This window comes from Coregonus lavaretus (genome assembly GCF_964263955.1).
Source record: "Coregonus lavaretus genome assembly, chromosome: 2".
In the NCBI taxonomy this organism is placed as follows: domain Eukaryota; kingdom Metazoa; phylum Chordata; class Actinopteri; order Salmoniformes; family Salmonidae; genus Coregonus; species Coregonus lavaretus.
This window is the reverse complement of record NC_139989.1, coordinates 54644570-54672331: the sequence shown is the minus strand read 5'-3', so window position 1 is coordinate 54672331 and position 27762 is coordinate 54644570. Positions and strand designations below refer to the sequence as shown.

The window sequence follows — 27762 nt, the reverse complement described above, 5'->3', positions numbered from 1 at the left end:
ATGGAAGCGGCCAGTACTTCCCTCAGAGATGACTGCCCTCCCTGGGAAGATGTGTCTCTGTCTGCCCCTCACAGAGATGATGGGTCAGAACTTTTTCACTGAGGCGCTTTGTGAATACGTGCCCAGGTCCCTAGCACCCCTAGCTCGTTCCATGTTACAAATGCATGCCCTATCAGCCTCCATCCAACTTAGCCCATCTGGGAAGTTATTGCCTGAGCAAGGCTGCCTGAACAGCCACGTATGACCTAATAGCAGTTGCCCTTGTCCCCTGCTCTGACCTCTCTCTGTTGGTGGCAGGGCTGGGGAGGACAGAGGCCTCAGCAGACAGCTGGAGATCACTGCTGCAGCACTCACTCACTTTGACTTCCAGCTGTATCAGTGAGTACTCCTCTCTTAGCACCCACACACACACACAAAATGCGTGCAAACTCACACACACACACTGGCATGTGGTGCCACGCACGCATAGGCACACATACACACACTGGCATGCACCTACGCAGGCATGCAAGCATGGACGCGCACACACACACAAAACATGTGCTGTCAACCACACTCACATAGCTGCAACCGTGACTGCCACTGTTTGTGATAATGAATTTGTTGTTTGGACTCTACAGGGCCATTGAGCTGTACCATGGCAGGATAAGATGGCTGAACCAAGGAAGTATGAAGGTATGGCATAGTAGATCTTCTTCTTCTTCTTCTTCTTCTTCTTCATCAACACCCTCACCATCACCATCATCATAATATACAGTATATAACTATTGCTATACAAACTAAAGTGTCCAGAGTGACTGTATAACTGTACCATTCCCCTGTGGGTGTGGCAGGTGTTTGGGCTGGTGAAGGGGTCCAGAGTAGGGGTCATAGTTGAAACCTCAGATGCAGTGGCGGCTCCTGAAAAAATTCTCAGGAGGGGCAATTTTTCTGATGATTTAGGTGACCTACACACATTTTAAAAAAGATATGTCCAGCAACAACATGAAGACAGGGGCAGCATATAAGTCAATACCAGAAGCATTTATTGACTGATCTGGGGAGATGGATTCCAGTTTCTGTGACAGATTATAAATAATCTCTGATGCCTTTGTTATATTAGCTTTTGGTTGAATGTACTGTCGTAGTAAATATATAATGTTATAGCTTGGTCTGACTAAAATCTTGTGCATGACCCATTTTGTGTTGGGCATTTGTTTTCAATCAATGCTGTTCCTATCCTATAACAATGGACAAAAGAGTCCTATCTTGTCAGCCTTGTCAGCAGGTGGCCAAGGACAACACCCACGCCATAGGTCTCTCAGTTCTTCCAACTCACGAGTTCTTGCTCTGAGGACACACACACACACACACACACACACACACACACACACACACACACACACACACACACACACACACACACACACACACACACACATCATCACTGATAACACACACACACACATCATCACTGTTAAACACACACACACACACACACACACAAAAATCCCCTCTCTTTAGGCTGAACATTTGAAGACAGAGAACCCGACTCAGAGCCAATGCAACAGTGGAGGGGACCTCGCCCAACTCATCAGGACCAATCAGAAGATCAGAACTACTAGATTCAACCTACATCATTTATTGTATAAAATGTCTGCACACAATGTTTTCGGGGCTCTCTTCAGATAGCTCCCTAAGAGTTTGACGAACGAGTCCGTGCACGCGATTCCAGATATCTTTACCTCTGAATAAACTGCCTTTATTATACCATATCCACCCTGTCCAAAGTCTCTACTTGGTCTCAGTTCTCCAGTAAACTTGTGATTATCAACAGTACACAACGGTAACAAACAATTGGTGGAACTCACGGGGCAGATAGTAAGGTCGCAGTGACACAGAAAGCAGTTCAATGTCGGGGGTACAGAGTCGCTCTCTTACCAGGATCGATTTTCCCTGTGACTGTCAGACCGGCCGGCTCCACTTCTCTGTCCGGGACTCTGTCATCCAGCCAAGTCTCCCAGCTGTATTGGATTCCGCTGCCAGCAGCGTTTTCATTATTTAGTCCGTTCGTAGCGGGTATGTACACGATCAACAAGATCAGTCCAAAACCCACCACTGGAAATCCATGGTTGGCAGAATGTTTGTAAACTAAGTGTACAAATTAAAAACATAAAATAACGCCACACTGCAGGTCGCAACAGAGACGCTGCTAGCCGCTATTTTCTTAGTTACGTTCATGGTTACGTCACGTATGACGAAAGCGCGTAAGTGCAAGCCCACAGAAGCCCATAGAGATTGTATTGAAAGCTTTGAAATTTGAAAAAAATAGATTTTACATGACAGGCTATGAGAGACTTCTGGGCGATTTTCAACCTGACTGAAATCGCCCCAAAAACGGGCGGGGCCATTTGAAGCACGACTTTAGCCTGATTTGACATTTAGTGGCTGGCAGATCAGACGTGAACACTGATAACTACTGTATAATTGATTAGAAAAAAAATCCCTTCCTTTACCCGTTTGGCAGTGCGTCGCCCATATCGCCCTATTGAACAGGCCGTCCCTGCTCAGATGTTAACTGCACCAAGGACAGACTGCCAGATCTACAGAGGAACCTCCTGGTAAGATAGATATACATTTAGACCCCTGGTTTCACCCAGTGATGTTTATAAACCCTGGATGACTGACAAGGGGCGCTGTAATGAAGCTACCGCACAGCCATCTTGGTACTCCTCCGTTGTAAAAAAGATTTTGGAAGCTATAGAAATGCATTTATTAACGTCTAGATTCGTTTTTGACATGTTTTTTCTATTACAGACACTTTAATGCGTACTTTTAAATGATATTATGTGAGCTAAACATACAAATAGAACATTTATAATTATATTTAAAAAATGTCCTTAAAGTCTTTCTTTAGAGAATACTAATATTACTGTCCTCACTTCAACAAAACATACTTAAATACAACAAAAACATACTTATGTACATGTCATTTTGTCCTTGAAACATTTTATTGAAATACTGTAGAATTCCATTCATTCCTATGGAGGCCTGCTCTTACTAGGGAGTGCCAATATGGCCGACTGGTGGCTTCAAAGCCTCTCAATGGCCAATATATTTAATCAGTAATCCAGGGTTTGTATACATCATTGGTTTCACCTCATCGTTTACTGGTAAGATAAATAGACATTTAAACCCCTGGTTTCACCTCATCATTTACTTCATTAATACAATATGTGTAAACAATATGTTTACTATGGGCTTTGTCTCTCAGCAAGCATTGAAGGTGTGTGTGTTTATGTATGTATGTTTGTGTGTGTGTGTGTGTGTGTCAGTCTCTGATAGAAGAGCAGCTCAGCTGTAAGAGTCAGCTGTACCTGATGTCCTGTGGTACTGAGACCAGCAGCCTTTGGGATGGCCCCAGAGATGTCAACCCCTTCAGGTGAGAAGTCCTAAGAGAGGTCATCAAGGTCATAATATAGTGCTTTAAAGGTGTATCCCGTAACCTTTTTGCCCCCTGTGGCCAAAAGACTAAATGCTGAAATAATCCATGCTCAAACACACATACACACACACACACACACACCGTTTAGGCATAGCTGCGGGAAGTAGGGGTGCTCCCCCTGAAAAATCAGAATATTTTTATATACACTGCTCAAAAAAATAAAGGGAACACTAAAATAACACATCCTAGATCTGAATGAATGAAATAATCATATTAAATACTTTTTTCTTTACATAGTTGAATGTGCTGACAACAAAATCACACAAAAATTATCAATGGAAATCAAATTTATCAACCCATGGAGGTCTGGATTTGGAGTCACGCTCAAAATTAAAGTGGAAAACCACACTACAGGCTGATCCAACTTTGATGTAATGTCCTTAAAACAAGTCAAAATGAGGCTCAGTAGTGTGTGTGGCCTCCACGTGCCTGTATGACCTCCCTACAACGCCTGGGCATGCTCCTGATGAGGTGGCGGATGGTCTCCTGAGGGATCTCCTCCCAGACCTGGACTAAAGCATCCGCCAACTCCTGAACAGTCTGTGGTGCAACGTGGCGTTGGTGGATGGAGCGAGACATGATGTCCCAGATGTGCTCAATTGGATTCAGGTCTGGGGAACGGGCGGGCCAGTCCATAGCATCAATGCCTTCCTCTTGCAGGAACTGCTGACACACTCCAGCCACATGAGGTCTAGCATTGTCTTGCATTAGGAGGAACCCAGGGCCAACCGCACCAGCATATGGTCTCACAAGGGGTCTGAGGATCTCATCTCGGTACCTAATGGAAGTCAGGCTACCTCTGGCGGCCCCCCAAAGAAATGCCACCCCACACCATGACTGACCCACCGCCAAACCGGTCATGCTGGAGGATGTTGCAGGCAGCAGAACGTTCTCCACGGCGTCACGTCTGTCACATGTGCTCAGTGTGAACCTGCTTTCATCTGTGAAGAGCACAGGGCGCCAGTGGTGAATTTGCCAATCTTGGTGTTCTCTGGCAAATGCCAAACGTCCTGCACGGTGTTGGGCTGTAAGCACAACCCCTACCTGTGGACGTCGGGCCCTCATAACACCCTCATGGAGTCTGTTTCTGACCATTTGAGCAGACACATGCACATTTGTGGCCTGCTGGAGGTCATTTTGCAGGGCTCTGGCAGTGCTCCTCCTGCTCCTCCTTGCACAAAGGCGGAGGTAGCAGTCCTGCTGCTGGGTTGTTGCCCTCCTACGGCCTCCTCTACGTCTCCTGATGTACTGGCCTGTCTCCTAGTAGCGCCTCCATGCTTTGGACACTACGCTGACAGACACAGCAAACCTTCTTGCCACAGCTCGCATTGATGTGCCATCCTGGATGAGCTGCACTACCTGAGCCACTTGTGTGGGTTGTAGACTCCGTCTCATGCTACCACTAGAGTGAAAGCACTGCCAGCATTCAAAAGTGACCAAAACATCAGCCAGGCAGCATAGGAACTGAGAAGTGGTCTGTGGTCACCACCTGCAGAACCACTCCTTTATTAGGGGTGTCTTGCTAATTACCTATAATTTCCACCTGTTGTCTATTCCATTTGCACAACAGCATGTGAAATGTATTGTCAATCAGTGTTGCTTCCTAAGTGGACAGTTTGATTTCACAGAAGTGTGATTGACTTGGAGTTACATTGTGTTGTTTAAGTGTTCCCTTTATTTTTTTGAGCAGTGTATATATAATTTTTTAAAATCACAAAGGTAGTGCACTGGGCCTTTAATAGTCCTGTATTAGCAGACCGATATATCCGTCTGCAGCGTGGGCAAAACCGTTTTTTCAGCCCCCCCAAACTACTTCCCGCAGCTATGCATTTTGGTACCCCGTCAGCCCTGCAAAGTAGTTTTCTTTAACCAGAAATGAAACTACAGATTACACCTTTAACCTAGAGGGGTGACGGGCATATTATTTTCGACCACAAAATAGTCCACTCTAGAATTCCAGTTGTTCACAATTGAGAGGATATTATAGCTGACATGTATCCCTCAAGTGTTTTGGTGGGATAAAATACTATTATTTTTCAGATGTTGCTATAGTATCCTTAAAAAGCTGCTCAGTCACTTTAGGTCAAGTTCCATGATGATACCAGAGAAGTCTGGATGTTGATGTAACAGCATGGTACTGAAAGGGAGAGGCCTGGAGGACTGTCTCACGGCCTTGGTGTGTGTGTGTGTCCCTGCAGTCTCACAGCCCTGACGCAGCACAGCGCCCACTGTTTATTTCAGCTCGCTCCTGCGTTTATTTTCATTAAGGTATAATGTCTATTTTAGTATGCCTCTTATGCCTCTTGTGTTATTTTAGATGAGTCATTTGGGAATGCGTGGGTACATGCGAGAACACTTTGTGCCTGTGTTAGGAGAGGAAGACACACACACAGGGAAGAGTGAGGGACAGTGAGAGCTACTGTGCACTGTTCTGTGGTGACTGACTGGGTGTATTCAACACCAATGCCAAAGAATACAAGCAGAATGTGTTTTCATACTGAACACTTCAGTATCTATTAGTGTAAATAAATGTTAAGTGTTCCATCGTTTAATACCCTCATAGATCATCACTCATTCCTACAGTTAAGTGTATCTGTGCTTTAAAAAAACATTCCATTCCTACATTCGTTTGTTAAAACATAAACTGTGTATAGTTTGGGGGAAGCCCATATTTTCAGTTACAGTAATACACTCATGTTTCCTCAATGAAATAGCACAACATACAGCTGGTCTACTACTGTAGGATGTAAAATACCTACAGTGTTGGGTTTGAAGGATGGGTTAGAATAAAAATAGATCAAATAAAAATAAGTTCTGTGTGAAACGTCCGTATACAGTGGCTTGCGAAAGTATTCACCCCCCTTGGCATTTTTCCTATTTTGTTGCCTTACAACCTGGAATTAAAATTGATTTTGGGGGGGGTTGTATCTTTTGATTTACACAACATGCCTACTACTTTGAAGATGCAAAATATTATTTATTGTGAAACATAAAAAACATAACTTTTCACCAAGCCAAAGTCAATACTTTGTAGAGACGTCTTTTGCAGCAATTACAGCTGCAAGTCTCTTGGGGTATGTCTCTGTAAGCTTGGCACATCTAGCCACTGGGATTTTTGCCCATTCTTCAAGACAAAACTGCTCCAGCTCCTTCAAGTTGGATGGGTTCCGCTGGTGTACAGCAATCTTTAAGTTATACCACAGATTCTCAATTGGATTGAGGTCTGGGATTTGACTAGGCCATTCCAAGACATTTAAATGTTTCCCCTTAAACCACTCGAGTGTTGATTTAGCAGTATGCTTAGGGTCATTGTCCTGCTGGAAGGTGAACCTCTGTCCCAGTCTCAAATCTCTGGAAGACTGAAACAGGTTTCCCTCAAGAATTTCCCTGTATTTAGTGCCATCCATCATTCCTTCAATTCTGACCAGTTTCCCAGTCCCCACAGCATGATGCTGCCACCACCATGCTTCACTGTGAGGATGGTGTTCCCGGGGTGATGAGATGTGTTGGGTTTGCGCCAGACATAGCGTTTTCCTTGATGGCCAAAAAGCTCAATTTTAGTCTCATCTGACCAGAGTACCTTCTTCCATATGTTTGGGGAGTCTCCCACATGCCTTTTGGCGAACACCATATTTTTTCTTTAAGCAATGGCTTTTTTCTGCCCACTCTTCCGTAAAGCCCAGCTCTGTGGAATGTACGTCTTAAAGTGGTCCTATGGACAGATACTCCAATCTCCGCTGTGGAGCTTTGCAGCTCCTTCAGGGTTATCTTTGGTGTCTTCGTTGCCTTTCATTTAATGCCCTCCTTGCCTGGTCTGTGAGTTTTGGTGGGCGGCCCTCTCTTGGCAGGTTTGTTTTGGTGCCATATTCTTTCCATTATTTAATGGTGCTCCGTGGGATGTTCAAAGTTTCGGATATTTTTTTATAACCCAACCCTGATCTGTACTTCTCCACAACTTTGTCCCTGACCTATTTGGAGTGCTCCTTGGCCTTCATGGTGCCGCTTGCTTGGTGGTGCCCCTTGCTTAGTGGTGTTGCAGACTCTGGGGCCTTTCAGAACAGGTGTATATATACTGAGATCATGTGACACTTAGATTGCACCCAGGTGGACTTTATTTAACTAATTATGTGACTTCTGAAGGTAATTGGTTGCACCAGATCTTATTTAGGGGCTTCATAGCAAAGGGGGTGAATACATACAGTGGGGAAAAAAAGTATTTAGTCAGCCACCAATTGTGCAAGTTCTCCCACTTAAAAAGATGAGAGAGGCCTGTAATTTTCATCATAGGTACACGTCAACTATGACAGACAAATTGAGAGAAAAAAATCCAGAAAATCACATTGTAGGATTTTTAATGAATTTATTTGCAAATTATGGTGGAAAATAAGTATTTGGTCACCTACAAACAAGCAAGATTTCTGGCTCTCACAGACCTGTAACAACTTCTTTAAGAGGCTCCTCTGTCCTCCACTCGTTACCTGTATTAATGGCACCTGTTTGAACTTGTTATCAGTATAAAAGACACCTGTCCACAACCTCAAACAGTCACACTCCAAACTCCACTATGGCCAAGACCAAAGAGCTGTCAAAGGACACCAGAAACAAAATTGTAGACCTGCACCAGGCTGGGAAGACTGAATCTGCAATAGGTAAGCAGCTTGGTTTGAAGAAATCAACTGTGGGAGCAATTATTAGGAAATGGAAGACATACAAGACCACTGATAATCTCCCTCGATCTGGGGCTCCACGCAAGATCTCACCCCGTGGGGTCAAAATTATCACAAGAACGGTGAGCAAAAATCCCAGAACCACACGGGGGGACCTAGTGAATGAACTGCAGAGAGCTGGGACCAAAGTAACAAAGCCTACCATCAGTAACACACTACGCCGCCAGGGACTCAAATCCTGCAGTGCAAGACGTGTCCCCCTGCTTAAGCCAGTACATGTCCAGGCCAGTCTGAAGTTTGCTAGAGTGCATTTGGATGATCCAGAAGAGGATTGGGAGAATGTCATATGGTCAGATGAAACCAAAATATAACTTTTTGGTAAAAACTCAACTCGTCGTGTTTGGAGGACAAAGAATGCTGAGTTGCATCCAAAGAACACCATACCTACTGTGAAGCATGGGGGTAGAAACATCATGCTTTGGGGCTGTTTTTCTGCAAAGGGACCAGGACGACTGATCCGTGTAAAGGAAAGAATGAATGGGGCCATGTATCGTGAGATTTTGAGTGAAAACCTTCCATCAGCAAGGGCATTGAAGATGAAACGTGGCTGGGTCTTTCAGCATGACAATGATCCCAAACACACCGCCCGGGCAACGAAGGAGTGGCTTCGTAAGGAGCATTTCAAGGTCCTGGAGTGGCCTAGCCAGTCTCCAGATCTCAACCCCATAGAAAATCTTTGGAGGGAGTTGAAAGTCTGTGTTGCCCAGCGACAGCCCCAAAACATCACTGCTCTAGAGGAGATCTGCATGGAGGAATGGGCCAAAATACCAGCAACAGTGTGTGAAAACCTTGTGAAGACTTACAGAAAATGTTTGACCTGTGTCATTGCCAACAAAGGGTATATAACAAAGTATTGAGAAACTTTTGATATTGACCAAATACTTATTTTCCACCATAATTTGCAAATAAATTCATTAAAAATCCTACAATGTGATTTTCAGGATATTCTTTCCTCATTTTGTCTGTCATAGTTGACGTGTACCTATGATGAAAATTACAGGCCTCTCTCATCTTTTTAAGTGGGAGAACTTGCACAATTGGTGGCTGACTAAATACTTTTTTCCCCCACTGTATGCACGCACCACTTTTCCGTTATTTATTTTTTTGAATTTTTTGAAACAAGTGTCACGAATACCGCCGAGGCTGCTCCTCCTCCTTGTTCAGGCAGGCTTCGGCGTTCGTCGTCCCCGGAGTACTAGCTGCCACAGTTTGATGTTTTCGATGTTTGTTTTGTCATGTCTAGTTAAGTGCACCTGTTTCGTATTCTGTCATGATTATGTCACCTATAAGTTTCCCTGTGTTATGTTTTGTAGTTGTGTGTTATTGTCCGCCTGTCGTTTGTTTCGAGGTTCGGTACTTTTGTTTGTGAGTGTTTTTACGCATTTCGCGTATTAGTTTGCCTCCGGTGTTTCGAGGCCATTTATTTTGTATTTGTTCAAGTATTTCAGTAAAGTCGTTTTGACTTATCCTCTGTGTCCTGCGCCTGACTTCACCACCGCATCCACATCAGTACCGTGACAACAAGTTATTTTTTTCATTTCACTATTTTGTGGATGTCCATTACATGAAATCCAAATAAAAATCCATTTAAATTACAGGTTGTAATGCAACAAAATAGGAAAAACGCCAAGGGGGATGAATACTTTTACAAGGCACTGTACACACTTAATGCTAGTTTGTTTGTGTTGTTCTTATTGTTGTAAGTATATATGTCTTCCAATCATTTTATCCATTTATAAATATGTTTTAGATAGACCTATGCCATTTGTATGCTCATGGATTTCAGTTTGTATTGACTGCTGTATGGGTGTAATTGAACATGAACTTGAACTGGACCTAAACTGCAAGTTTCTATAAGCTGACTCATTGTCAGTCGATCTGTGTAGGCTGCCTTCTACAGTAGACTGTGTCTCTATGGCCTGTTCACTCTCTCCAGACTGCAGGAGGCTCATGGCTGAGTGGATGAGCTGGGAGCCAGGGGGGGGCTGTAACCTCCTCCAGGCCCTGAAAAGAGGCTGCACTCAGCTTGACTCCCTGGTCATCATCCTGGGCTCCAGGTGAATCAACTTGAACAGGACAGTGATGTAGTGGGACTGTTAATGAAAGGACAGAAATAACTGCATTGGGTTGTATTATGTATTATAAATGGACTAATCAGAGAGCAGGGCTAGGATGACCATTCAGAGAGCAGGTGTATAACAATGTCATTATGATTATGTCATTATTAAGGGATTAATCAGAGCAGGGTTATGACGATCTTATGATGAAAGGACCAATCAGATAGCGGGGTTATGATGTCACTGTGAAGGTACCAATCAGAGAGCAGGGTTATGATGATGTCATTTTGAAGGGACCAATCAGAGAGCGGGGTTATGATGATGTCATTTTGAAGAGACCAATCAGAGACCGGGGTTATGACGATGTCATTATAAAGCGACCGATCAGAGAGCAGGGTTATTCTTACACATAACAAGTAGCAAGTCCTCTGTGTTTGATGATAGTACTTCCTCCTCTTTAACTTCTCTCCTTCCTCTCCTTCCCTCTCTCTAGCCCTGACCAGACCTCAGATGCGCTCTTTGATTACGTAGAGCAAAGCATTTTGGGAAGGGCGTTGTCGATCCATGTGGTGTCCTATTGTAGCATTAGCCCTCTGACCATTGTGAGTCAAACTGCTGGACCTTCATGTCACCAACAATCGTGTGTTTTTATTAATAGAGGGACAGATTTACAAAAATTTTGAATCTGTGCAAAGTTTGGTCAACGATTCACTGTGTCTCTACCTCAAACAGGCAACTGTAAAGAGACTAGCTGAAGTTACATGGGGACGCCACCACATCTTCTCAGCTTCACTGGTAACCTGTCTGTCCTGACTGTGCTATTTGGGTTTGTGTTTTAGTGTGGTGTGGTCAAAAATGACTTTCTCTCCTGTTTGTGTGTGTGTGTGTGTGTGTGTGGTGTGTGTGTGTGTGTGTGTGTGTGGTGTGTGGATCAGGGTGTAGTGGACAGCAGTACAGACGTGGAGCTGCTGTGGACAGAGATCAAGGCAGCCAGAGAGCTGCTGGGACACACTGAGGCCCTAGTCAGGGACGACTGGGGGACATGACTGTCACTGTGGTGGGACACAATGTGAATGGACTCTGTGTGTGCGTGTCTGTGCGTCTGTGCCTGTGTCTGTGTCTGTGTGTACAGCATTTTTCTTGAACATCTTACATAAACCTTTTAGTGAATCTTTCCTCTTATTGTACTCCCCCAGATTTCCACAGAGTTGGACAGCCTATCACTCTCTCCCTCGCTCCCTCGCTCCCCAGTCCACCCAACCACAATGCCCCCCTGAGCATCAAGCCCCCAGGTGTCCAGCCCACCTCCTCGGCTGATTGGCTGAGGAACCATGGACTGAAAGGTACAGTGAGGGAAAAAGGTATTTGATCCCCTGCTGATTTTGTACGTTTGCCCACTGACAAAAAAATTATCAGTCTATAATTTTAATGGTGGGTTTATTTGAACAGTGAGAGACAGAATAACAACAAAAAAATCCAGAAAAACACATGTCAAAAATGTTATAAATTGATATGCATTTTAATGAGGGAAATAGGTATTTGACCCCCTCTCAATCAGAAGGATTTCTGGCTCCCAGGTGTCTTTTATACAGGTAACGAGCTGAGATTAGGAGCACACTCTTAAAGGGAGTGCTCCTAATCTCAGTTTGTTACCTGTATAAAAGACACCTGTCCACAGAAGCAATCAATCAATCAGATTCCAAACTCTCCACCATGGCCAAGACCAAAGAGCTCTCCAAGGATGTCAGGGACAAGATTGTAGACCTACACAAGGCTGGAATGGGCTACAAGACCATCGCCAAGCAGCTTGGTGAGAAGGTGACAACAGTTGGTGCGATTATTCACAAATGGAAGAAACCCAAAATAACTGTCAATCTCCCTCGGCCTGGGGCTCCATGCAAGATCTCACCTCGTGGAGTTGCAATGATCATGAGAACGGTAAGGAATCAGCCCAGAACTACACGGGAGGATCTTGTCAATGATCTCAAGGCAGCTGGGACCATAGTCACCAAGAAAACAATTGGTAACACACTACGCCGTGAAGGACTGAAATCCTGCAGCGCCCGCAAGGTCCCCCTGCTCAAGAAAGCACATATACAGGGCTGTCTGAAGTTTGCCAATGAACATCTGAATGATTCAGAGGAGAACTGGGTGAAAGTGTTGTGGTCAGATGAGACCAAAATCGAGCTCTTTGGCATCAACTCAACTCGCCATGTTTGGAGGAGGAGGAATGCTGCCTATGACCCCAAGAACACCATCCCCACCGTAAAACATGGAGGTGTAAACATTATGCTTTGGGGGTGTTTTTCTGCTAAGGGGACAGGACAACTTCACCGCATCAAAGGGACGATGGACGGGGCCATGTACCGTCAAATCTTGGGTGAGAACCTCCTTCCCTCAGCCAGGGCATTGAAAATGGGTTGTGGATGGGTATTCTATCATGACAATGTCCCAAAACACACGGCCAAGGCAACAAAGGAGTGGCTCAAGAAGAAGCACATTAAGGTCCTGGAGTGGCCTAGCCAGTCTCCAGACCTTAATCCCATAGAAAATCTGTGGAGGGAGCTGAAGGTTTGAGTTGCCAGTGTTGATTCCAAAAGCCATTGGCCATGACAAGAATAGATTCAGATTGAAACTGGAATGAAGCCTCTGTCCTAAACTCTGATGTCTGATGTACTATCTAATCCTGTCTGCCTGTAGCTAAGAGACTGGGACTGTACCAGGTTCTGTCTATCTAATCCTGTCTGCCTGTAGCTAAGAGACTGGGACTGTACCAGGTTCTGTCTATCTAATCCTGTCTGCCTGTAGCTAAGAGACTGGGGCTGTACCAGGTTCTGTCTATCTAATCCTGTCTGCCTGTAGCTAAGAGACTGGGGCTGTACCAGGTTCTGTCTATCTAATCCTCTCTCTCTGTCTGTAGCTAAGAGACTGGGGCTGTACCAGGTTCTGTCTATCTAATCCTCTCTCTCTGCCTGTAGCTAAGAGACTGGGGCTGTACCAGGTTCTGTCTATCTAATCCTCTCTCTGCCTGTAGCTAAGAGACTGGGGCTGTACCAGGTTCTGTCTATCTAATCCTCTCTCTCTCTGCCTGTAGCTAAGAGACTGGGGCTGTACCAGGTTCTGTCTCCCAATGCCTATTCTCTACTGGAGGGGTTTGTACCTATCCTGAACAAGACTGTCAGCTCAACAGTCCATGAGGTACCACTGTCTGTCTCTTCTTTCTTATTTCTCTCCTTGTAGCCTTTTTTATTTTCTCATTCTCTTGTAATGGCCTAACAGTCGATGGTTCATGAGGTACCACTGTCTGGCTATTTTTATCTTCTGCACACACAGTCCTTTCTCTCATTTTCTTCTGTCTCATCTTTTTGTGGCCAGATCACAGTACATGATGTACCACTCTGTCAATCCCTCTATCCCTTTCTTTCTTTCTTTCTTTCTTTCTTTCTTTCTTTCTTTCTTTCTTTCTTTCTTTCTTTCTTTCTTTCTTTCTTTCTTTCTTTCTTTCTTTCTTTCTTTCTTTCTTTCTCTTTCCTTTTCTCTCTTATCTCCCTGTCTTTTGATGTTCCAGTCAATCTTAATGTGGTCCTTGAACAAACCTCTTTAGGTGGTGCAGGGGAGTGGGGCCCAATGCTTATTAGACTGGGCGTAATTAACTTATATCAGTTAATCAATGCTGCTTTATCAATTACTCTTCCTAGCTCAGTGATCTTTCATTCTGTCTGGGCAGCGGAAGACTTGGAGGTAAAGCATTTAGAGTAATTGCGTCGGTCACGCTTGGTTATCAGTAAGCTTTGTATTTACAACTGTTCTGTCCTTTTTCATTTATTTTATCTCAGGGTGGGAGGGGTTATCTCAAGGTGGGAGGGGTTATCTCAGGGTGGGAGGGGTTATCTCAAGGTGGGAGGATGGGAGATGGGTGATATGTCTTAGCCTGGTCAAGCAGGCTGATCACTGCACTCACATTTCGTTACAAGTGAAACAGCATGTCAGATCAGACTGTTTCCACCAGGCTAGATATGTCTCTAGTCTCTTGTACCTTTCTAGCTGTGAAATAAAAAACATTTGGTCACAAAATATTATGTTTATGAATGTATTTGTCCTGTACTTCCTCCCTCCATGTTGGATCCCACCCAGAAGGCCATGGTGCAGTTTGAGTGGCATGATGGAACGGTGAAGAACATCCATGTGGACCTGCCCTTAATCTACCACTACCAGGTGGGTTCACCAGTCAGGATGTGATGTCAGAAGCACATGACGTCTTGTCTGTCTTTTGATTTGATTATTAGTATTAGTCTAACCCTCCTTTCTTCTCTTCCTGACCAATACAACCAGTTCTCTTACTAGACTAGGTGTGTTGATAGTGATGATGTTCTCGCTCAGCTTTCACCTGTATCTGTCTCAGCCATCACCCCTTCCAACCTCTCTTTCTATCTTCCATCCCTGTCTCTCTCACCCATCTCTCCATCCCTCTCTTTGTCACCTACAGAAGCAGCTGATGTCTGCTGTGGCTGTGTTGGAGAGGAGGGTGCAGTGCCTGAGCAGTGGGAGCAGACAGATCTGGGGGACAGTGTGTGAACAGAGGTACAGTAGGACACTGGGCTTCTCTCCTCTCACACACAGCTATCAGTCTGCTATCACTCACAAAATAATGATGTCCATTATCTCTCTAGCCTGTGTCGGGGGCAGTTATTTTCTGTCACAGTATACAGATGTAGGATCTTAATTTGTTGCTGAGAAATGATCCTGTACAGCAGGAAATGCAAACGTGTAGTGTATTTGAGGTTTAAAAAGTCCACTTTAAAATGACAGACTTGATTTGCCCTAACAAAAAATGTATCAACCCCTACAAAAAAGGTCAGTTAATTATAATCTACATAATAATTCACATTTCCTGTTGCTTCAGGATTATTTTCCTGCTGTAGCAAACTGACTCAAATTAAGCAGTTTCGAAGGTCCACCAATCTCTCTCTCTCTCTCTCTCTCTCTCTCTCTCTCTCTCTCTCTCTCTCTCTCTCTCTCTCTCTCTCTCTCTCTCTCTCACTCTGTCTCTCTCTTTCTTTCTCGCTGTCCCTCTCTCTCTTTCTCTCTCTCGCTCTGTCCCTCTCCCTCTCTTTCTCTCTCTCTTTCTGTCTCTCTCTGTCTCTCTTTTTATGTCTCTCTGTAAGGTGGTGATTGTGGTAGACATGTCTATGATGATCTCTGGCTTCTCTCTCCACATCCAGCACTCCCTCAGGGTGCTACTGGAGGAGCAGCTGGCCAACTAACACAGCTTCAACATCATCGCGTAGGTCACACACACACACCACAGGAGGTTGGTGGCACCTTAATTGGGGAGGACGGGCTCGTGGGAATGGTTGGAGCGGAATTGGTTGATTGGTATCAAATACATCAAATACATGGTTTCCAGGTGTTTATTCCATTCCGGCCATTATTATGAGCCGTCCTCATCTCAGCAGCCTCCAATGACACACACACACACACACACACACACACACACACACACACACACACCCCCACACCCACACCCACACCCACACACACACAGTCGCATGCAGAAACACACACACATGCACAATCCCCATTTGATAGCACATTGAGCTCACATGAATCCAATCACAACACAAGCGCTGCATGTTCTAATCCTTGATAATAGATCAAGGAAAAAATACAACTCTTTCACATAACAACCCTGTACACTCAAATAAATCAAATGTATTGGTCACATACACATGGTTAGCAGATGTTATTGCGAGTGTAGCGAAATGCTTGTGGTTCTAGTTCCGACAGTGCAGCAATATCTAGCAAGTAATATCTACAGTTCCACAACAAAAACCTAATACACACAAATATAAGTGTCTCTCCAACACTCTCTCACCTCCACTCCCCCAATCTCCAGTTGAATCAAGTGTGATTTGGTTACGTTCTGCATGAGTATAGATCTAATTGATTTGGCTGTCAAAGCCTCCCCCTGCATTAGCACATTTACCTGCCTGTCAGACCGTGACCTCACCTCACCACATACGTTTTTAACAGACATTTGCTTGATCCTTAATGGGGATGGTTAATAGAGTGAAATGACTCACTCGAATAAGAATCCAAATTATAGCCCTGCTCATTCAAATTAAGATATAAAAAGCCTGGGGCCTTAGATAATCGTCGGAGTTCAATCTATTTATAATGCAGATTGGATGTGGTATTGAAATATGGAGTTGTTACTGGGATTTAAGTGCATATACTGTATGTGGATGATGTTTCTGTAGTATGTGCAGTACATTGCAGAGTACATTGTTGCATGTTGTGATCCCTAATCTGCTATCTCGTTATTGTCAGTTGACAAGGTTACAATGGAGTTGGATGGTTGGTTGTTTATTGCATCACCAACATTTAAGTTTCATGTTTTATTGTCACGTGCACAAGTACAGTGAAATGCCTCTCTTGCAAGCTCTTTTCCAACGATGCAGTAATCAATATCAGTAGTACTATAAAATATAGTAAAGTAGAACAAAAACACACAAGAAAATAGAAATTAGAAGAACAGGAGAATGTAAGTAAGTGCCTTCGGAAAGTATTCAGACTCCTTGACTTTTTCCATATTTGGTTACGTTACATGCTTGTTCTAAAGTGGATTAAATACATTTTTTCCTCATCAATCTACACACAATACCCCATAATGACAAAGCGAAAACAGATTTTTTTTTTGTGTGCAAATGTATTAAAAATAAAAACAGCAATACCTTATTTACCGTATTTTCCGCACTATAAGGCGCACCGGAGTATAAGCCGCAGCAGCTAAATTGAATGATATTGAATGATGTGTACATATATAAGCCGCACTGGACTATAAGCCGCAGGTGTTTTAATTTTTAATTACCATATGTAAGGGTTCGTGCACAGAGGGGATTGTCGGGAAAGAGACAAGACAGACAGACATCACTCTCGTAATGTCTGTCTGTCTTGCTCTCGTTCTGTCTCTCGTTCTGTCTATCGTACCACTCTCGGTTCCACTTTTACTTTTGCGCGCTACCTGTCTCACTCTTTTCCGGCCTCCAGCTTTTCCTGCTGGAGCCCGCCGCTTAAAGGTGGGGGGCGCGGACCGGTCATAGAGCCCATAGAGTTAAAGTTGGTGGACTGTAACCTGTAAAATCCATAGATTTAGGAGGTCTTCTAGTGGCCGTTAGCTGTAAAAATCCATAGATTAGCCGCACCGTTATATAAGCCGCAGGGTCGAGAAATTGGAAAAAAGGCGCGGCTTATAGTCCGAAAATTACGGTACATAAGTATTCAGACCCTTTGCTATGAGACTCAAAATTGAGCTCAGGTGCATCCTGTTTCCATTGATCATCCTTGAGATGTTTCGACAACTTGATTGGAGTCCACTTGTGGTAAATTCAATCGATTGGACATGATTTTGAAAGGCACACACCTGTCTATATAAGGTCCCACAGTTGACAGTGCATGTCAGAGCAAAAATCAAGCCATGAGGTCAAAGGAATTGTCCGTAGAGCTCCGAGACAGGATTGTGTCAAGGCACAGATCTGGGGAAGGGTACCAAAAAATGTCTGCAGCATTGAAGGTCCCCAAGAACACAGTGGCCTCCATCATTCTTAAATGGAAGATGTTTGGAACCACCAAGACTTCCTAGAGCTGGCCATCCGGCCAAACTGAGCAATCGGGGGAGAAGGGCCTTGGTCAGGGAGGTGACCAAGAACCTGGTGGTCACTCTGACAGAGCTCTAGAGTTCCTCTGTGGAGATGGGAGAACCTTCCAGAAGGACAACCATCTCTGCATTACGTCTGGATGAAACCTGGCACCATCCCTATGGTGAAGCATGGTGGTGGCAGCATCATGCTGTGGGATGTTTTTCAGCGGCAGGGACTGGGAGACTAGTCAGGATCGAGGCAAAGATGAACGGAGCAAAGTACAGAGAGATCCTTGATGAAAACCTGCTCCAGAGCGCTCTGGACTTCAGACTGGGGCGAAGGTTCACCTTCCAACAGGACAACGACCCTAAGCACACAGCCAAGACAACGCAGGAGTGGCTTTGGAACAAGTCTCTGATAGTCTTTGAGTGGCCCAGCCACAGCCCGGACTTGAACCCGATCGAACATCTTTGGAGAGACCTGAAAATAGCTTTGCAGCAACGCTCCCCATCCAACCTGACAGAGCTTGAGAGGATCTGCAGAGAAGAATGGGAGAAACTCCCCAAATACAGGTCTGCCAAGCTTGTAGCGTCATACCCAAGAAGACTCAATGCTGTAATCGCTGCCAAAGATGCTTCAACAAAGTACTGAGTAAAGGGTCTGAATACTTATGTAAATGTGACATTTCCGTTATTTATTTGTAATAAATTAGCAAACATTTCTTTTTTTTGTCATTATGGGGTATTGTGTGTAGATTGATGAGGGGAAAAAAATATTTTAATCAATTTTAGAATAAGGCTGTAACGTAACAAAATGTGGAAAGATTCAAGGGATCTCAATACTTTCCAAAGGCACTGTATATACAGGGTCAGTTACAGGGTCAGTTCCAATACCAAATGTACAATGTGTAGGGATACTGGAGTGGTAGAGGTAGATATGTATAGGGGTAAGGTGACTAGGCATCAGGATATATGATAAACAGAGTAGCAGCAGCGTATATGAGGATTGTATGTGAGTGTGTGCGTCTGTGTGTGCGTGTGTATAGAGTCAGTATGAATGTGTGTGTGTGTAGAGTTAGTATGAATGTGTGCGTGTGTGTATAGAGTCAGTATGAGTTTGTGTGTGTGTGTGTGTGTGTAGAGTCAGTATGAATGTGTGTGTGTGTGTCCCTGTACTGTATATTTTCACTCTTTCTTTCCTTTCATACATTTGAGATGAATTTTTAATATGTTCATATGCTTGTAGGTTGATATGTTTCCAGTCTTCACCCCTCTACTATTTTTAATCTTTTTTAATATCAGTCCTCCACATTGCTTTGATCCAAGTAGGCATGTGGCGCCCATATCTCTAGAACTTTTTCCCCTTTAATCTTCTTCATTCCTCGGTTTCAAGTTGTTATCACTCTCTCACCTCTCTTTCTCCCCCACCATCAGTCTGTAGAAGACATATCCTGTCCTCTCTCACTGTAACTTCTACAGATCAGATCAGTTGTACAAGTTTGAGATAGTGTCTTTCTTCTACCGTACAAAACGTTGTTTCAAGGTTGTCATTGTGTTCCTCTCTGTAGTACTATACAGTGTGTAGTATAATAACTCCACTGTGTTCCTCTCTGTAGTACTATACAGTGTGTAGTATAATAACTCCACTGTGTTCCTCTCTGTAGTACTATACAGTGTGTAGTATAATAACTCCACTGTGTTCCTCTCTGTAGTACTAAACAGTGTGTAGTATAATAACTCCACTGTGTTCCTCTCTGTAGTACTAAACAGTGTGTAGTATAATAACTCCACTGTGTTCCTCTCTGTAGTACAATACAGTGTGTAGTATAATAACTCCACTGTGTTCCTCTCTGTAGTACAATACAGTGTGTAGTATAATAACTCCACTGTGTTCTAATCTATGTGTCTTTCTCTCCTCTGTCAGGTTCGACTCAGCTGTCAGAACTTGGAGGGAGAGGTTGGCCCCCCCCCCCACACCAGAGAACCTGCAGGAAGCCTGGCAGTAAGGTCCTCAAAGTGTGTGTGTGTGTGTGTGTGTGTGTGTGTAAGCCTGGCTGTGAGGCTGTCTTATGTTTCTGTCTGGTGTCTCTGCTTTTGAGGGCTCTTTGCTGTTCTCTCTCTCTCTCACTCTCTTTCCCTGGTCTCTAGCTCTACTTCAGTAGAGAGGCAGTTCTCTGCTGGTGTGGAGACTGGAGAGACTTCACATACTGCTTTAGTCACATGCTATGCAGTGACGTCGTTCAAAAGTATTTCAAAGTGTGTGTGTGTGCGCGTGTGCGTGCATGCATTTGTGCATCCGTGTGTGTGTGCGTTTGCGTGTGTGTGTGCCTTTGTGCATGTGCGTATATTTGTGAGTGTGTGTGCAAGCATGCTTGCGTGTGTGTTTGTGTGGCTGCACACAGATGTGTATGGCTCTGACCATGTGTCTCTCTCTCTCCTCCAGGTGAGTCCAGGGTTTACAGTGTTCAGGGAGCAGGAACACCATGGCTGCTCTGAGGCTGCTTCTGGAGGGGGACCTCCATGGGGGTGGGACACCCCCACCCTCTCCCTCTCCTCTTCTCCCTCCGTCCCCCCCTCTCATCCAGGGCCTCTACCTCTTCACCAGTGGAGTGCCTGACCAGGAAATGGTATGACACTGTCCTGGCAGCAGTTTTATCAGTTGGTGATGATGACTGATAATGGTGAACATTAGAACTGGTATAGGAAGAGCTGATCTGAAATCAGTTCTTAGGCGCAGAGAGTAACCATACTGTTACACTGGCTGTACTTCATCCCAACAGGGCACTATAATAGAGACATGCTTCCCTCTGGTGCCCTCTGCTGCTGGAAACTGCTTAATGCGCTAGCTAGGTGTCACTAATATACTATGCCTACATATTCATATGCCCATGCTTGTTCCCAGGCAATGGTGTCTTCATATGTGTCAGAGCGCTGCAGTGGCCTGCCTCTATGTCTCCACGTCTGTCTGTTCACTGGAGAGGAGACAGAGGCACAGACAGGGGGGTTGCCCTCCACCTCGCCATGCCACCAGGGAGGAGACTGCGGGGTCACTGAGGGAACTGGCACAAGCTGGCAACGGACGCTTCCACTGGATCAGTGAGACAGGTACGCAATAATTCACACACACATACACACACAAAATCTTAATGAAAGACTTCAGAAAGTGCTATGGAAAAATAGATTGACCCACCATCAAGTGGCACCTTGAAGAAATTAGCGCTAGTGATGACGGTAGAAGTAGAAACACTTACCCACCACAGAGGTGATTACTTCCTGGAGAGGCTACCAGCCAGCTGTGTGAACCCACTGATCCCCCAGCTAATGTCCCATTCAACAGTTACAGTTGAAGTCGTAAGTTTACATACACTTAGGTTGGAGTCATTAAAACTTGTTTTTCAACCACTCCACAAATTTCTTGTTAACAAACTATAGTTTTGGCAAGTCGGTTAGGACATCTACTTTGTGCATGACACAAGTAATTTTTCCAACAATTGTTTACAGACAGATTATTTCACTTATAATTCACTGTATCACAATTCCAGTGGGTCAGAAGTTTACATACACTAAGTTAACTGTGCCTTTAAACAGCTTGAAAAATTCCAGAAAATGATGTCATGGCTTTAGAAGCTTTTGATAGGCTAATTGACATCATTTGAGGCAATTGGAGGTGTACCTGTGGATGTATTTCAAGGCCTACCTTCAAACTCAGTGCCTCTTTGCTTGACATCATGGGAAAATCAAAAGAAATCAGCCAAGACTTCAGAAAAAGAATTGTAGACCTCCACAAGTCTGGTTCATCCTTGGGAGCAATTTCCAAACGCCTGAAGGTACCACGTTCATCTGTACAAACAATAGTACCCAAGTATAAACACCATGGGACCACACAGCCGTCATTCCGCTCAGGAAGGAGACGCGTTCTGTCTCCTAGAGATGAACGTACTTTGGTGCGAAAAGTGCAAATCAATCCCAGAACAACAGCAAAGGACCTTGTGAAGATGCTGGAGGAAACAGGTACAAAAGTATCTATATCCACAGTAAAACGAGTCCTATATCAACATAACCTGAAAGGTCGCTCAGCAAGGAAGAAGCCACTGCTCTAAAACCGCCATAAAAAAGCCAGACTACGGTTTGCAACTGCACATGGGGACAAAGATCGTACTTTTTGGAGAAATGTCCTCTGGTCTGATGAAACAAAAATAGAACTGTTTGGCCATGATGACCATTGTTATGTTTGGAGGAAAAAGGGGGTACCTTGCAAGCCGAAGAACACCATCCCAACCGTGAAGCACAGGGGTGGCAGCATCATGCTGTGGGGGTGCTTTGCTGCAGGAGGGGGAAATAATGTGGATATAATGAAGCAAAATCTCAAGACATCAGTCAGGTTAAAGCTTGGTTGCAAATGGGTCTTCCAAATGGACAATGACCCCAAGCATACTTCCAAAGTTGTGGCAAAATGGCTTAAGGACAACAAAGTCAAGGTATTGGAGTGGCCATCACAAAGCCCTGACCTCAATCATATAGAAAATGTGTGGGCAGAACTGGAAAAGCGTGTGCGAGGAAGGAGGCCTACAAACCTGACTCAGTTACACCAGCTCTGTCAGGAGGAATGGGCCAAAATTCACCCAACTTTATTGTGGGAAGCTTGTGGAAGGCTACCCGAAATGTTTGACCCAAGTTAAACAATTTAAAGGCAATGCTACCAAATACTAATTGAGTGTATATAAACTTTTGACCCACTGGGAATGTGATGAAAGAAATAAAAGCTGAAATAAATAATTCTCTCTACTATTATTCTGACATTTCACATTCTTAAAATAAAGTGGTGATCCTAACTGACCTAAAACAGGGAATTTTTACTAGGATTAAATGTCAGGAATTGTGAAAAACTGAGTTTAAATGTATTTGGCTAAGGTGTATGTAAACTTCCGACTTCAACTGTACTCCTTCTATACAGTGTGTGTGTGTGTAAGTTGCCTGTGTGTGTGTGTGTGTATGCATGTTGCCTGTCTGACTGTGTGTGTGTGTGTGTGTATGGATGCGTGTGTGTGTGTGTGTGTTATGCTGGGTGGAAACCCTGAGCCCTGGTCTGTCCTGTCCTCTCCCTGCAGGCATCCTGGAGAGCGATGACATCACTGCTCTGATTGGAGAGATGGCAAGGGCTGCTAATTATTGGCAGAAGGTGAGATTGGAACAGCATGGGGAAGGGAGAGTGCTAAACAGCACAATCTGTCCTAAACTGCTCAAAACATTTAGATTCAGATACTAGTCATATGTATTGATAACATACTGTAAGGTATTCTGTTTACATTATTTTATTTTAAAAAATTACTTCAACCACTTTAACATTGTAAGACTGGCATTGCAAATAGATCCATTGCTAGTTAATGGATGACCTCTATCTCTTTGCATTTATGTGTGTGGCTCCAGAGCTCCATGCTGGTGGACTCCCTGACCCAGAAGTCTGGCTGTAGGTGCCCAGGGGATAATCTCTCTCCTGGGGACAAAGCACCGGCCCAACCCCCCCTTGCCTGGAGACGCAGAGACGGACCACTGCCCCCACCGCGACCCACAGCACTCACCCTCGCCAGGCTGGTTAGAGCACACACATACGCACGCACATACAAACACACATACAAACACACATACGAACACACATACAAACACACATACGCACGCACATACAAACACACATACGAACACACATACGCACGCACATACAAACACACATACGAACACACATACGCACGCACATACGAACACACATACGAACACACTTACGAACACACATATGAACACACATATGAACACACATACGAACACACATACGAACACACACACACACTTGTATTTTCTCCTCTTTTTCTCCTCTTCAACATCAAACAACACTTTCAACTTTTATTTCTCAACTAACAAACAGAATATCAGATGAATGAGGGAGTGAAATTATTTTAGAAATGCCTCATCTTTGGCAGAGATAAAGTAGGCTGCTAATAAATATGGAGTGGGTGTTATAATGTTTTATGTCGATGCTACATAAGACTGCATGAAAGCATTTATGAAGATTATATAAACATATGTAGGGCATTATGACACTTTATGTCATGCAAATAAAGGTTTTATGAATGCTTTATGCTACATATCACCACTCCAAGTAAAGGGTCACATAAGTCATTTTTTTCTGCTGATAGCAAATGAAGGAAGGCCGAGCAAACGAGCGTTCCTACTCTCAGAAGGCTCTCACATGGCGTCCCAGCAGTGCCACATCTGGTATCCCACCGGGTGAGTCAGCATTCTAGCCTGGTTAAACCAGACTGAATCAGTTTTAATGCCAGGCTGGAAGTTTACCACCGGTACCTAAGTGAACCTTCCCCCTTGGGTGACTGAAAGTTCAGTTGAGTGGAGGTTCTATCTCAGGTGAGTGTCAGGCAAGGGCTAGAGCAGGGCCGAGTTCATTAGGCACCAAACAGAAGCAAATGGTCTGAAACATGGAGTGCCAGACAGAGCAACTATCACCTTTCTGTGCAACAGTACCAGTTTAGTGCTACTCCGGTCCCAACCCCACTCAAAGCGAGAGCCAGACTAAAAATTAATAAACTATTAATCAAATGGAGGATGTCTCCAGTTCATCAAAGTCCTTTACATGAGGAATTAAATCCATGTTGGGTCGGTAAGGTGTTACCCGTATTTCCAAAGGGTATGTTGACCTGCACTTTATCTTTCTCTCTACAGATGCTGTGTGTCTTCAAGATGCTTTTAAAGATGTGAAGAGTAGACTAGGGCTTTGTCCCAAATGGCACCCTTTTCCCTATATTGTGCACTACTTTTGACCAGAGCCCTATGGGCTATATAGGGAATGGGGTGGCGTTTGAGACACAGCCTAGCAGTCACTTAGGTCTTGTTTTTCTCAGTAGTGAGGTGAGGTACATCATCACCCCGTCAGCCAGGGTTAGGGTTTCTCCCCTCAGGTACATCATCACCCTGTCAGCCAGGGTTAGGGTTTCTCCCCTCAGGTACATCATCACCCTGTCAGCCAGGGTTAGGGTTTCTCCCCTCAGGTACATCATCACCCTGTCAGCCAGGGTTAGGGTTTCTCCCCTCAGGTACATCATCACCCTTTCAGCCAGGGTTAGGGTTTCTCCCCTCAGGTACATCATCACCCCGTCAGCCAGGGTTAGGGTTTCTCCCCTCAGGTACATCATCACCCCGTCAGCCAGGGTTAGGGTTTCTCCCCTCAGGTACATCATCACCCTGTCAGCCAGGGTTAGGGTTTCTCCCCTCAGGTACATCATCACCCTGTCAGCCAGGGTTAGGGTTTCTCCCCTCAGGTACATCATCACCCTGTCAGCCAGGGTTAGGGTTTCTCCCCTCAGGTACATCATCACCCCGTCAGCCAGGGTTAGGGTTTCTCCCCTCAGGTACATCATCACCCTGTCAGCCAGGGTTAGGGTTTCTCCCCTCAGGTACATCATCACCCTGTCAGCCAGGGTTAGGGTTTCTCCCCTCAGGTACATCATCACCCTGTCAGCCAGGGTTAGGGTTTCTCCCCTCAGGTACATCATCACCCTGTCAGCCAGGGTTAGGGTTTCTCCCCTCAGTGTACTGAATGAAGGATGACTCCGCTCTATTTTTGTCCTCTCCTAAAACGTCACCCGTTTACCTCAGATTAGCGTTGTTGTTGTTATTGTATTTATAATTGTTTTACTTTGTGTTTTCCCAGGGATACACACATGGGATGAACCGTTGTGTTTTGATAATACAGAACTGTAGATGTTTTTATAAAGTGGTAGCTGATTTTCAAGTTTAAATGATTGTATGATGTAAAATTGGTATAGCCTTTTATTAGTTAGCTTGTTTGTTTGTTGTGTGTCCTTCAGCACAGCCCACTTCTGGTATTTTTTTCTCATATGTCTCTTGGCCCTGACCTGTAGTGGCTGAAGAGGTTCAGTATTAAGAAGCAGAAGCTTGACCTCTATAAGCTGGTGTCTGGACCTGACTGTACTCATCATAAGAAGCTGGTCCCCTCGGTCCTCAAGAGAGTGTCTGCCAAATACTGCTCCATCTTCCCCAGTGTCCATATCAACGTGAGTCAGAGGAGAATGGCTTCAATAACATATTTTGGCATGAATACAAATTAAAATGCTAGCAACTAAGTACAAGTTCAAGTACGAGTACAAATGTCCAATGCGGCCAAATGCTGAAAATTTTATTAATTAATTAAATAAAAATAACAGGTTATCCAACCAGCTACCTATCCACATAGTGCCACTCCCATGCTGGTCTGAGCCTCCTGTCTCTCTCTATCTGTGGTTGTTGTTTCAGGGGATGGTGAAGCACCTGCAGCTGACTCCAGCAGAGTTAAAACTGACTCAGACTGAGAGACTCCTGCAGCGCTACACACAGAGGCTGCAATGGCTGCTCTCCGGTATGCCTCTCTCTCGCTCTATGTCCCTGTCTCTGTCACTCTCTCTGTATCTTGTCTGTCTCTCTCTGTTCTAGTCATTCTAATTATATGGTACCAAACTACGGAAATATCTATGAATGCCCGATTGAAGGTTGAAGTAACCCTAGTGTCTGGCTCCTTCCGCTCTCTTCCTCCCCAGGTAGCAGGCGTGTGTTTGGGGCGGTGCTGGAGAGGGAGGTGTGTGTGCTGCTGGATGTGTCCGGCTCAATGGCTCCCTGCCTGGGGGAGCTGAAGACCAAGCTGGCCTCTCATCTGGGAACAGCTGCATCACAACACAGTCAGGTAAACTGAACCTAAAAATCTTTGCTTACCCCTGGACACTTCCACTGTTGACTATCCCAGAAAAATAATGAAAAGGGAACACTATGTTTATATAATCATGTTATAACCTCTGTATGTATGCTCCTCGTCATGTTATAACGTCTGTATGTATGCTCCCCAGACTGGCAGTGGGTTTGGGGACAGTATGGGCCTGTACCTGCTGAGTGATGGGAAGCCAGATTCCAGCTGCAGCCTGGTGCTGAAAGAGACAGAGAGACTGACCACAGGGAACCACATCACTATCCACACTGTCTCATTCAACTACACAGACAGGTCTGACTATATGATTGATTGATTGATTGATTGATTTGTACATTGATTGATTTGTACATTTAATATATTACACAATGACGCTCACTACGTGCACTAAGAATAGTGGGCTGGACCAACCAATTATTTAGAATGTAAATAATTGGATAGACTGGGGAGGGCCTGGCGCACCCATAAAATAACCCATATCAGTGTCACACTGCATGTATTACTATTATTCTGACAGCTCAGCCAATGACTTTCTGAAGAAGCTGGCCCACCAAACTGGGGGTCGGTACCACCACTGTCATGACAATGTGGATGCGCTCAGTGGGCTGTTGGAATCGGGCCTTAGTGATGGAGACGTGAGTAGACACACACACCCACACAAACGCACGTACGCATGTATGCACACCTGAGCATCATAGCCTCTGGGCTATTAGTCAAACACTGAACCAGCTTTCCCTGTCTCATACCAGTCAGGGGTACAAAGGACGAGTACACAGTAGAGACAGATATACAAGTTTGAGGGAGACCTATTGTGAACTGATTCCAACAGGAACCTACCCTGGCGGCCCTCGAGGGAGATGACTTGAGGAGACTGGCTCAGGAAATTGACAAACTGAGACATTTCCGGAAACAGGCACAGGTCTTCAGGTTTGTCTTACAGTGAGCTAATTGGTTCAATTTTGCATAAAAACTCTGTTGTCCATGACTGACCTTGACCTGTTTTTGACAGAGAAATCATTTTGGAAAAGAAGAATCCAGAGGAAACAACAAGAATCAACAAAACAGTCTCGATTACTGTAAACCCAAGAACTTGA

At 44.6% G+C, this 27762-nt stretch overlaps 1 pseudogene across 1 annotated transcript; it reads left to right on the top strand.

Moving 5' to 3' along the window:
• Positions 1-27762, top strand: LOC311139688 (von Willebrand factor A domain-containing protein 3A-like; annotated as a pseudogene). Its single transcript has 28 exons — positions 1-83; positions 298-378; positions 621-675; positions 834-885; positions 2551-2600; positions 3315-3421; positions 10148-10268; positions 10762-10870; positions 11001-11063; positions 11204-11337; positions 11465-11611; positions 13363-13466; positions 14403-14483; positions 14755-14849; positions 15433-15552; positions 19832-19909; positions 20351-20534; positions 20810-21012; positions 23016-23086; positions 23335-23499; positions 24096-24186; positions 24637-24641; positions 25836-25988; positions 26227-26329; positions 26508-26962; positions 27186-27303; positions 27498-27595; positions 27678-27762. The product of its transcript is annotated as a von Willebrand factor A domain-containing protein 3A-like (transcript).